The 12,053-nt window shown below is 39.0% G+C and overlaps 1 protein-coding gene across 1 annotated transcript in view; it reads left to right on the top strand.

The window, feature by feature from the left end:
* Positions 1-12,053, top strand: part of pawr (PRKC, apoptosis, WT1, regulator) — a 55,783-nt gene that overhangs the window by 25,067 nt on the left and 18,663 nt on the right. The gene's annotated exons all lie outside the window — the stretch shown is intronic.

Raw genomic sequence — 12,053 nt, 5'->3', positions numbered from 1 at the left:
AGAAAGCGATTTGAAAAATGACGGAATGAGTGTATGTCTCAAGATATCCAAAGCTTTTTTAATGAAACATAAGTGTGTAGTATCATGTGGCTTTTAAAATTATGATTGATTACGTATGCTGAACACATTAGGAAAAAATGTGGAATAACATGCTTTTTGATAAAATGGCGGAATAAAATTTGGAAATTTGACGACTTTAAATTCTTGAAAATCTTCTAAATTGTTACTTTAGTTGCCACCCTACTGAAAGCTAGCTTTATAAATGTTTCATTGCCCTGAGAAAGTAGGACACATCCACGAGGTTGAGTACAACTGAAATATCCTATTTTTTGGTCAGGATGCTTTTGAGTAATATTGCAGAATGCTTTTTTTCTTGGTGGCTCAGTCTGGAAAACCAAACCCTCTGATTATCATCTCTTAGTCACATTACATACATTTCTTTTAGGAATCAGCAAAGCTAATTTGTTTCCCAGGGATAGCTTGTCTGGATATAATGTTCCTGTGAGGTCCATGGGTGGTTTTTGCTGGTTTTATCATTTCTGCATTTCAGGTTTAAGCTCCGCGAGAGGCCAATGGCGTTTCATTGCCGTACAATCTGTTTCAGAGCTACTTGCCAGCGGTTCTGCAATAACAGGCCTCACAAACCCAAAATCCAAACGCTCATATTGGCGTTCCCCCAGCCCCACCACCACGGTCTGATGTCTGCAACGCTACTGTGTACTCTCATCGGCAGAGGTTTCGTAGACTACGCGGTTTGGCTGCTCTCCTTAGCCCACTGTCATCCCTGCTAGGGCTGTCAATCTTCCTCTATAATACTATTCGAATTTCATTCCTTATTTTATTTAATATTCGAATAATATTCGAATATTAAATGCTCAAATTCATCCTATTATTAATATTTGCAACATTACACAGGCTTATGAATCGTCAATGCCACTATAGGATTTGGTTGTTGTTACACGTTCTGTCCACTAGAGGGACAGCTAACATTACAATAAACATTTAGAAACGGGTGATCGCGTTTTTTTTGTTAACAATAAAACAGCGGGAAAAATGAATGACTTTAATTTGGCAACTTTAATGGACATTTTTCCACTGATCAGTTGTCTGCTGTTGTGTCAGAGTTTCACAACTCTGTCAGTGATTGTTGCGCGGCTAGGAACCGTGTAGGCTACCATTGGCTCAAGCTCGTGAATAAAATCTTTAAATCCAGACCCCTGCGTGATGTTGATCGGTCTTATATCTTTACAGATAAACCGTGTCAGTTTGTCTGTAATCGCCTTTTGGCAGACAGCTGGTAAGCCCCGTGATGAAGAGAGAGGCAGAAAAGAAGTCATTCTTGCCTGTTTTAGCAGCGGTTCCTTGGACAGATCGCCTAGCTTGTCTGGGTGTAGCGTTGTCAGATGTGCCCTAATGGTGCGTTCACACCGGACGCGAATAGCGCGTCAGGCGCGAGTGATTTCAATGTTAAGTCAATGCAAAGACGCGTTACGCTCTTGACGCGCGAATGGACAGTGGTCAAGCGTATAACTAGACGCGGCAGGCAAGAATTTGACGCGCTATTCGCGTCCGGTGTGAACGCACAGTAAGGTTGCAAGTTGAGGAGTGATATTTCATTCAGATTTTGCATATTCTGCAAATTGCCAGTCTTCTTTATTTGTGATTTTCCCATTTATGATTTGAAATCCAAACACCTTCCACACATCGCTTCTCAAATTGTCAGGAGTGGTGATCTCCGTTTCCGTGGAGACATTCCTCGCCGCCATTTTTGACAGTTGTTATGACGATGCAGCGTGGATAACGCGCACAATTGTGTTACGATTAAAAAATGTATTGTTTATAAGACGAAACAAAAGCATTTCATTTTCACATGTGTAAGCCAAGTTGGCGAGAAAGGCAAGGTTGCATATTATAAAAAAAATAAATTAAAAAAAAGCAATATTCGAATAGTAACTTCAGCATTCGAATAGTATTGATTTTTTAAATATTCGAATTATATTCGAATTTCGGAATTCGTTCCAACAGCCCTAATCCCTGCAAGCGGTTGACTCCTCACCACACAGATGTAAACTCTGCAGCAAACTATCATTTCTGGTGACTGGGGGAGGAAACATGATATATTTTTGTAGCGTCTGCTGCTCCTCTTTCCCAACCAGTCCACGACAAGCACATGAAGAGCCAAAGCAAACTCAGTGTTGGTGATGTTACATGCGTCCCTCCGGTTCCCGAAGGAGCTTTAGGTCACCATGCTGCTCTTGGGCCTGTAATCCATCAAATCCCAAAGTGGGATTGAGTTCTGCTCTGTTCTCCTTTCATTAGCTAGCTTGAAGGAATTTGAGGCTTTGGGTTGCTTCTTAAATAAATAAACATCAAAGCTAATCTGGCCTTTTGATTCGAGAAGCGTTTTCTCTCTGCTGTATGTTCCTGGATTCTCAGCTTCTGTTATTCTTCAGATTCCAGCAGTACAGAGGAAATGAAAAGAGAAATGGTGAGCTGGATGTGCATGAGGGCTTTGTTATTGTATGGACTGTCAATCACAGTGACATGGGTCTCAAGACAATGGCTGTACTATGTACACACAGGCTTTTGGACATGTCCAAAATATATGAGCAAAAGCACCTCAAATTTAAAGGTGCACTCAGTAAATTTTCTCTAATTAAAAAAGTTGAAAAGCTACTGAAATTGTATTCTTTTTTTTTAAATTCCACCCTTTTTTATCAGCTTGCATAGTATAGTGATACTAAGTCAAACAAACTAAAGGCACATGGAATTTGTGCCAGTCAAATCCATTTGCAAGCTCTAGGGTGGCCTGCATATGAAAAAAAAAAAAGTTTAGTTTAAACTTTGTCAAATCAAAAACATTGGAAATCGTTTATCCCGGGGTTTGAAGTTACATAACAACATTTGATTGCAGCCTTCTGTTGTTCAGGGGTAATGAAATGCTCTGTACTGGAATAGATTAACGTCATACTTCAGAGCAGGATGTCTCAGTTTGTTGCCAGAGGAATGTGGATGCTTTAACACCTTGTCTGCCCAGTTAGAAAGTGGTTTATGCTCTGAAATAATCATTTCTGAATTATACATTCCTCAAAAGAGTGTAGAAAGAAGGATGATAGACCTGAAGCTGTGTGACCAGAAAGGCCAAACCCTCAAGTTTGCCATCCAGACCTGTTACAACATTTTTGGCATCATCTTTGTAAAATATCTCATTAATCCTTTGTAAGCATAAGAAAGTGTTGTACATACAGCATTTTTTGGTGTTAGATGTGAGTTATGTAGTTGGCAAAATGGGCATTGTAAGACTGAAAGCCGGACACTCTAACTCAAAATCACGGCTGCTTGCAAGGTAACCGCTCATTCTTCCACAGTAACCGACTGCAGCATTGCAGGGTTTCTGTGACTCTTTTGATAGCTCTATGAAACCCGAACAGTCCCAGCGCTGAGCTTCTCTGAATACACCCGCGTTCCAAAGCCAAGAAACCCAGCACCAGCAGCCAAGAAACCTGTGAGCGCTTCACAAAGGAGACGAGCCTGAATGCAATTGGCTCCGGGAATGGATGTCTCTTTCGGTGAGATAAACTCAATCAATGAAACCGTGAACAGATGGTTTTCTCTTCCTTAAGCATCGTAAGGTCTTACTGGCTTTGGTGTCCCTGCCAAGACATCTCTACCTCATTGTTGGGCCTTTGTCATCGCGAGCCACTACTGACACAATGACCTACTGTTCAGCCTGATGGGTTGGGATTTTCTCTGGATTTCTGGGAAAGCAGTAAAGCCAAGACCAAGAACACTACAAGCAACTCGGCAGGCTGAATGGGACACACTTGTGTTTGCCATCAGTGTTATTGTGTAGCTTGATGTGCATTTAGCAGGGTAGGTCAGGTTGACATTAGATCCCATTTAGGAAGTGTCTGAAAACTTGCTACATTGCTTCCCAGTCAGTCAGTGAGTAAATTGACATTTTTTTGTGAATAAAGGTACTTGCAAAGGAATTTTTAGACAGGCTTCTAAGGGACTATGATCTAAAAACAAAGTTAAAGACAACTTAGCAAATACTTACACTACTGTTGTCATGGTTCAAAGTTGTGGGGGTGGGGGGGTTAAATGTTTCTTATATTAGAATCATATTAGAATGATTTCTGAAGGATAATGTGACAGAAGACTGAATAATGGCTGCAAAAAATTTAGCTTTGCCATCACAGCAATAAATAAAAATAAAATAAAAAATGTAATATTTTTTCAATATTAATGTTTTTGCTGCATCTTTGAATCCCTACAGACATTCATTACTGTGCGTCAAGGTCAAGTGCGGTAAACTTTTTTTTTTTTTTAAGTGACTAGGATGATTGAATACTCGCATGTATTCAAGATGTATGGAAAATGTGTTTGGTGGTTACACTGCATTACGTTTTTTAAGTTTTCTCTTGAACTTCTGTTGAAAATGGTCCGAAACTTTTTCAAAATTATATGAAACCAGCATGAATTCAAAAAGTGGTTCACTCTCTCTGGGCTCTCGATAGCCCTTTAAATCATAGGATTGCACGTTCACCCGTCCTATCACTCCCACTTATCAGGTCGCCTTTGGACCATGAGTCAGCAGTTCTCTAAACCTGCTGAGTGTCAGGCTCATTAGACTCAAGAAAAGAATGGACCAAGTGAAGGAACAGGAAAAAATTTCCAAAAAAGGGAGGGGAGGGAAAGTAATTGAAAGAATGTGGAGGACAAGAGGGGGCTAGATGACTCACTGCTAGCATGTACTCTGCACTCTCACTGCAGCGAGGTCTGGTCTCTGAGCGTGACTGAAGTGTGTGCTTATGGAGGAAGAACATGCTGCTGTGCTCAGTGTGAAGCAGAACTACTGGCAGCTACTGAAACCAGAAGAGCAGGCCTGTTTAGAACTCAAGAACTGCAAATGAAAAGCCTGAAACCATAACACAGTGGCAAAAGAGTATTTGTCATCTAAAGGGTTAAACGAAGATAAGAGGCGATCGACTAAGCAGTTGTTATCCTTCCTGTTTACTAGCATAAACCCTGCACAGCTTGCCCACGAGTGGGCCTTCTTGATTTTTCTAAAAATCTTACATTTTTGTACAAATCAAATTATACAAATTCATTCAAAATGGCCACCTCGTAAAATAGTTACGCTCTCACCATCAGTTTTGTGATCTGTTGAACCACTACCTACCACCATCCTACCTTGGCTTCATTTCACTGGTTGAAGATATTGATCTTTTTTTTGCAACAGTATGAAAAAGCAGATGTTAAACTTATTTTGCTTTAAAGCTATTCATTGGCATATTAATCATCTAGAGCATCGAATTAGATGCCCATACACTACACAAAATATCCCAGCTTTTGAGTGGTCTTTCATACTGCTTCACGACACATATTTCAGAGACTGAACACTGTTGGAGCTCTATTCTGTTTGTAGTGACTGAACACTCACCTCCCTAGTCAAACACGGGAGAGAATAAACAGCGAAGTCGGTAATGGAAATGCAGTCTCGCTGTGTTTACCCCCACATCAGGAGAACTTGTGTCTGGATAAATGTTGCGAGATAGCCAGCCTCATCTGGTCAGTAGTCCCTACAAGGGTTATTTAACACCAAATGCCCTCTTCTAGTCCCAGAGGAGGAACAAGAAACCAGCTGATTCAGAATGAACTCTGGTTGACCATAACTATGCGCTTAAAGTCATGGAAGGGTGCTGTATATCCAACAGTCATGGAGACTCCTGCTTTGTAATAATGAGCATTTGGGCTGTGTTTGTTCAAGCAGTCGTTTATTCTTGATCGTAAATAAATGTGATATGTAGTTAAACGCTTTGTCACAGCAATTCTGAGCCCTCCGTGGCTTTTTAGTTCACTGAATATTCTGTTGCATGCATGAGTCTCAGGTTTACTTCAGAGCCATGGTTGTTTCATCATCCATATAATGTGCATCTTCTATGTGACAAATATAGCAAAATATCAAGCAGCCATTAGGCATGAGGAATTGGAGGCATGTAATTAGCCAATTCTCCGTATGACTGGAAAATTACAGAGCGGAACTTGTGATCAGCAAATTTTCCTGCTTTCATAATATTTTGCACTATTTTTATTGGCTGCTGCAAAGCGGTTTTCTGATGTTAAAACAATATGTTAAAGCCTTAAAGATAGAATGAAATCAATCATTGACTCATCCTCTTGTTGTTCCATATTTGCATGACATTCTTTCTTCTGAGCAACATAACAGGAGGTATTTAGAATATTGTCCAAGCTGCTATTTTCCATATAATGCAAGTGGATTGGATCCGAGAACAGTCGTGGTCACCATTTGCTTTCATTGTGTGCAAAAGAACATTATACATTCTGCTTAACTCTTTGAGTTCCTTGCATAATAATTTTTGGATGAACTACTACTTTAAATGTTATAAAGCAAAATAAATTGTTTTAAAATAACCTTTTGTGTGAGTAACATCACAATCTGGATCAGGATTGTACAAATGATAGGACATTTCTGAAGTTTGACATTATTTTTTTATTTTATTAAAATGTAGTCACAGTGATAAAATCAGATTATTTATAGTCTCCTTTTGAGTGACTTGAGTTGAATTTAGCCTACCACGTCCATGCAAAGTTTTGAAGCTAGTGTCTTGAAATTCAGTTCAGGCTTTCAAATTATTGCATCAGTCTGTGGATGGGCTGTGCCCACTCTTTGAATAACCACAAAATGCCCACTCTTTGAATAACCGAACTGACAGCAGAGAGAACTGTAACTCTGAAATTGCTTAGATTATATGTTTGTTTTTATGCAGCCAATATAACCTCAATAAAAACTACATTTACAAGTTCCCTGAAAGTGCGAACCCTTGTTTTTATGTGATTTCCCCATTGAACAGACTGCAAATTGTATATTTTGATGGCATTGGTAACCTTTTTTGAAAGATTTTTTTGGAATATCATCTGTATACACATAAAAAAACCCAATCCATTAAGATCCATTCACAGTCTTTCATTAGGAATAGTTCACACAAAAATTAAATTTGTCAACATTTACACACTCTCATGTTGATCCAAATACTTTTTTCTGTTCTTTGGAACATGAAGATTAAAAACATAATGCAAACATATTTTGCATTATGTTTCCTGTTTTGAAGTTAATGGGGTCTGAAATGACAATGGGACCTCACTGACCTACATTGTATGAACATAAAAAACAGTTCTTGTTCCACATAAAAAGAAAATCACATTTGAAATTACACGAGGGTGAGTAAATTATATATATTTTTTGTGCTTTGGAGAACTATCCCTTTAATTCACGGGATACGTGACTGTACTGGGTACTGGGACGTAACATACTGGGACCGTATGTGAAATAAATGTGTGATTTAATGGCACACACTAAACATAGAGGTGGCTGGACTGAGCTTAAGTCGGAAATAACTTTACAGACTGCAAATCTGCTCCCAATTCTCTCAGAAACAAGATTTATGGACTAACCAGGAAAGGCGTCAGTGCTTTGCTGGAAGTATGTTGTTTCAGAAAAAAGGCTACCATTTTAGGAGAGACGGTGCAAAGCTGTGAATGCTTTCTAAGCTCTCACAAACATTCCTTCAAAACCTCATAATACACCCTGCGGACTGTTGTGGTTGCACTAAAAGCAACTCTCCTGGAATGTTCAAAAACAGCTTGTCGGCTCTCTCAGAACTGGCATGGACCAAACAGTGGATTAAGTCTGATGTCCTGACTGTGTCCTCCTATTGTTTTTATTATTTTTAAGTCTGACTGATGGAGTCAATCCTGCCGTGTGTGTTATCAAATGTGGGTCTGGGTTATACATGCTTGAATCGCTGTTGGATGGACGGCTCTTACTGCCTGAGAACACACTGCGGTTTGGCCACACGCGAGTCATGAGGTGAAGATTTGTCTTTGTGGTGACTTGTTAAAACAGAATGTCTTGGCAGAAACTTATCGAGGATGAGGTTTTCAGCAGCTTTAAAAATATCCTAAACTAAGTACCTCTAATGAAGATGTTCACTCATAGAAGCTTAAAGGAACAGTTCAGCCAGAAAAGAACAAAAAACAGAACACATACGATTCTAGACAGTGCATATATGTGTACACTCGTCTTTAGAAACAAACAACTTCTGTTCATGCATTAATTGTCCAATTGAACTGATTGCAGACATTTTTATGAATGGTTTGCATCCAATTTGTTCTGCTTGTTTAAAAAATGCATTGAATGGCTTGAGAGGTTTATTGTTCTCTAAAGCCCTGAATAGTTTTGTGTGACAAACAGGCTAAAAAAGTGAGTTTGGAACAACATTAGAATATATGATGATGGAATCTTAATTATCGGATGAGCTATTACTTTAAATATATTTTAAATATGTTTATCTTAAACATAGGCGGTGTCCAAAAGCTTAGGTAGCAGCCTTGTTGTCCTATTAGACATTGACTTATCTGGAAGCATTTGCTTTCTAAGGTACCTCTCAATGTCGGACACACTTCTTCCAGCATAACTGCAACACATTAAAGAGAGCTTTGATAACCAAGCAAATATTTCATTACCGTACTAATTTCTTGCTAGCAATTAAGGGCAAATGGGCAAAAAATAACTACATTTGACTGACAGACACAACTTTTAGATGCCATTTTTGTCCTTCAGTTCAACCGTCTCTGAAACACAAGCAGAGGAATGGTGGGATATCATATGCAGCAATGGGCACATCTGTGCTGCATTCAAAAAACGATCAGATGAAGGTATCTCAGTAGACAGGATGTAACACGATCATTGGATTTGGACGTGCATTATTGCCTTCCTACCTCCGTACGCTCCCTTTCGTAAGCCGCCTGAATTGATATCTGTCAAAGTTTCGCCTTGTGCCTTCAAATCAAAGTGTAGCAAAAGTCCCCAATCTAAATGTTTCACACCTCTTTCACTACAACCTCTGTGTTAAAACGAAATGAAAATAACTATTTCTTTGGGGAACAGACAACCTGCAAAGGCGCTTCAGTTCAATGAGAAACTCGCATGCTTTTGTGTATATAATATGTAAAAATATGGTGAGCTTTGCTGACCATGGCCGCCGGGCCGTCAGAAAATGATTTCTGATAAAATTTAATAACCAGAGAACGTGTCCTCCTATTCTCCCAGGCAGTTGTGCGTGCGTGCACAATTTTGAGCACTCGACTAAGCCGTTAAAATGTGTTCACCAGGTGAGGTTAATCGCTTGTCCGGTGCAGGAGAGAGATAGGCAAGGTTGCCATCACAAATCTCATTCAAATACTTGCACAACATTTGCAGGAGGATCTTTCTGCCTCAGTAGGCAGCATTTGGCATTGTAAGCATGCTTCTGATGTGAAAGCTATATATACTATATATGCTACCTATATATTCCCAAAGGTTTGCAGTCAATACGTTGTTGTTGTTGTAAAAAAATAAATAAATTACTTTGTAGAGGATTCCAAATCTTATGGTTAAATATTGTGACGTGCCTCAGGTTGAAACAGAGTGGCTATCAAGGAATCACCAGTATCACTTCCCATATCGGTTTGTCGGAAATATCAACATCGGAAATATCAATACTCATAACTGTATTTGACACTTAACAGAATATGTATCCACAGCCCTCTAAATTTGATTCTAATGTGTGCGTTTATGAAATAAAATGGCTTTTAGCTGTGCCCGGAATAATCTTGGGGTTTTGGGTTAAGTCATTAAGTCACTCCACGAGACTGGATTTGTGATGATTAAAGGACAGTTGACTTCGTCGCGCACACACTCCAACAAACACTTTTCACCTTCCATGGGTGTAATACATCATCCTAATGAACCTGTTTAGCCAGGGCATGCAATACTTGATTAATCCACAGTCATTAAATCCAGTCTGCCGAGGACATCAGGAGGGAAGAGCATCCAGAGCCCCTCAGCTCGACTCTCCATTAATCTACTGCATAACTGGCCTGAATACAACACCAGCCAAAAAACACAAACACACACACAGAGCTTTATAAGGTTTTCTCACTTTTCTTGTTACATATTTTAGAATGAGCTCCAAAATGTAATCATCATGCACAAAACTAAATGGATTAAGTGGATGAATATAATAAAAATGTATTATTATGGATCTTGATGTTGATTGGTCAATACAGTGTTCCAGTGGAGCTAAAATATATAAAATTCGACATTTATTAATTTTGTTTTTGATTGTTTTAGAAATATTGTACATTTTAAATGTGCATATTTTCTAAGTTATTTTTTTTTAGTTCACTAGCATGTAGATGATCACAACTTGAAAATCATAGTATTATTTGTTTTATATTATGTATAAACCATTTTATAAAGAAGTAAAGCACAGTCTCTTGTATTTGTGCATATTGTTGAGCGATTAGAAATGTAAAAGATCTTCTGATATATTTGAGGGAATATACCATATACATAAAGTTTCATGATCAGCTTGGCTGTCTGATTAATTATAAGGTTCCCCTCTTTTCCATCCACACAAAAAAGTGCTAGTGGAGTATTGTTGTCTGAAAGTTAAGACGGTGGGATAGGCTGCAGTTCTGAGGCAGACATGTTGTGCATTCCCTCTGCCAGGAAAGGGGTATTAACATGATAGATCGTGGATCTTGTTTTTTTTTTCCCCCCATCAGGCGAGAGACAAAATTTCCACCCGCACATGCATTCCTAATAAAGCAGAGGATGAGCACAGATGGAGTGTTTTAAATGAAGCCCCTCTCTCTCACGGCAAACACACAAATAGGTTAAAGGTTTAATGATCTAACCTGTTTACTCGAGTAAATACATACGTTTATGTCGAGTGAAATGAGTTTCTCATTTGCTTTATAAACAGGAAGGGCAAGGAATTTGCAGCATTTCTTTTCTCTGTTTTTCCAGCACTTGATCTCCAGACCCTCTTCTATGAGACCCTCAGTGTCCCTGTTCAACCTTATGCAATGTTCTTCAAAAAAAAGAAGAACCTTTTCACCTCTTCCTGACCCTTAGAATAAAATAGGTCTCTTTTTTTTTTTTTTGCTGTTATACCTTTAAGAATATGTAAATTTCCCTTTTTTCAATGGCCAGGCACATTGTTAATAATAATCTTTTTCCAAAAGAAAAGAAACAAATGTATTTCTTCTGACATGACCTCTTTAAATGAGTGCCTTTCTACACTTCCTGAGTGATAATAAAACTCTATAAACTGGCAGTTTCAAGCTAGACCCTAAATAGATTATCTCTACAGTGTTTATAGGTCCATTTTCTTTTCTTTCTTTTTTTACTGTTTTCAAAAGGTCATTTAGTGTGAGTGTTTGTATAGTTACAGACAGTATTTGTACAATAATGGCTTCCTTTTGAAAATGTCTTTATAGTCATTTTACTGTTGTGACAGTAATTTGCCCTCAAGTTTGTAAGCTGTCTTAATTGACATAAATGATTGTCATTAGGCAGGGGAATGCCTGGTTTTGGCTAACGGGCAGCGGAGTGCAGAAGTGACCTCTTTAAGGGTGCAGCGGGGGCTGATGAAGTGTGTTTGCTGATCCCTGGGGAGTGTGTGTGTGTGTGAGTGAGTGTGTGTCTAAGTCATAGTTTGTGTATTCATTTGTGTATGCTAATGCCTATGAGAGGTTTCAGAGTTTGGCCCATCCCCAGGAAGTGTTGATAAAACCGGCTGGCCGGAAAGCTTGTGTAAATTATTACATTCCAGTTTAGTTTTGTAAGGCTATTTTTACCCTCTTAGTCCTGTGCTGTGCTTCACCTTCACTCTTTCTCCTCCTTCGTGAACTGGAAAGACTGGTTTTTACATGCAGCCAGAAAACCGGTTTCTCTCTCTGTCAGTTTTGCCACATATGGCGGTGGGCGTTATCATTCACAAATAGCTCAGATAGTTAGTTTTCTCGAAATTACCATGTTTGACATGTTTTAAAGTCTGTCTGTTTTAAGATATGCGAAACGTTCTGTTCTTGGTGTGCAATGGGACATTCCACTTTCCAAAAATCCCCTAGACTCCCACAAATGCTGTTTGGTAGCACACTTCCTGTGTCTGTTTGTATGCGTGTGTGTGTCGAACACA

This window comes from Phoxinus phoxinus (assembly GCF_949152265.1).
Source record: "Phoxinus phoxinus genome assembly, chromosome: 9".
Classification (NCBI taxonomy): Eukaryota; Metazoa; Chordata; class Actinopteri; order Cypriniformes; family Leuciscidae; genus Phoxinus; species Phoxinus phoxinus.
Note: the sequence above shows the minus strand (reverse complement) of the source record. Positions and strands in the feature narration are given on the sequence as shown.